The sequence below is a fragment of the Tigriopus californicus genome, chromosome 12 (genome assembly GCF_007210705.1).
Source record: "Tigriopus californicus strain San Diego chromosome 12, Tcal_SD_v2.1, whole genome shotgun sequence".
Taxonomy (NCBI): Eukaryota; Metazoa; Arthropoda; class Copepoda; order Harpacticoida; family Harpacticidae; genus Tigriopus; species Tigriopus californicus.
Genome location: NC_081451.1, coordinates 11,171,248 through 11,171,636, shown reverse-complemented (window position 1 = coordinate 11,171,636; position 389 = coordinate 11,171,248).

Genomic DNA, 389 nt, shown 5'->3' with positions numbered 1-389 from the left:
ATTTCATCAATTGTACAAAAATAGTTATTCCAATGTATTGGAAATTCGTAAGCCATTTTTGGTAGCTGGAATGTCAAATTTGGTATTTTTCTATGGCCTGAGTCACAGGTTACTTGATATACCAGCGACAAGCAATATATTCAGCAATTTAACATTCCATTGGAAAGTGTTGCCTTTATTGTGATATTGTCGTATTCTTTACTGCACAAGTTTGACTTCTTAACTGAATTCCTAAAGCCAGATTTTGGACTCGAATCTGGTAAATCGTACTTATTTGGCAAGATCTTTTGGTTGAATGAAGCGCCAAATGTGGATATAGTGAGTGATTCAGGGAGATCTTGAGTTTTCATTTGCATTCAAAATCCACATGTCAAGTATCCGTGAAAGAA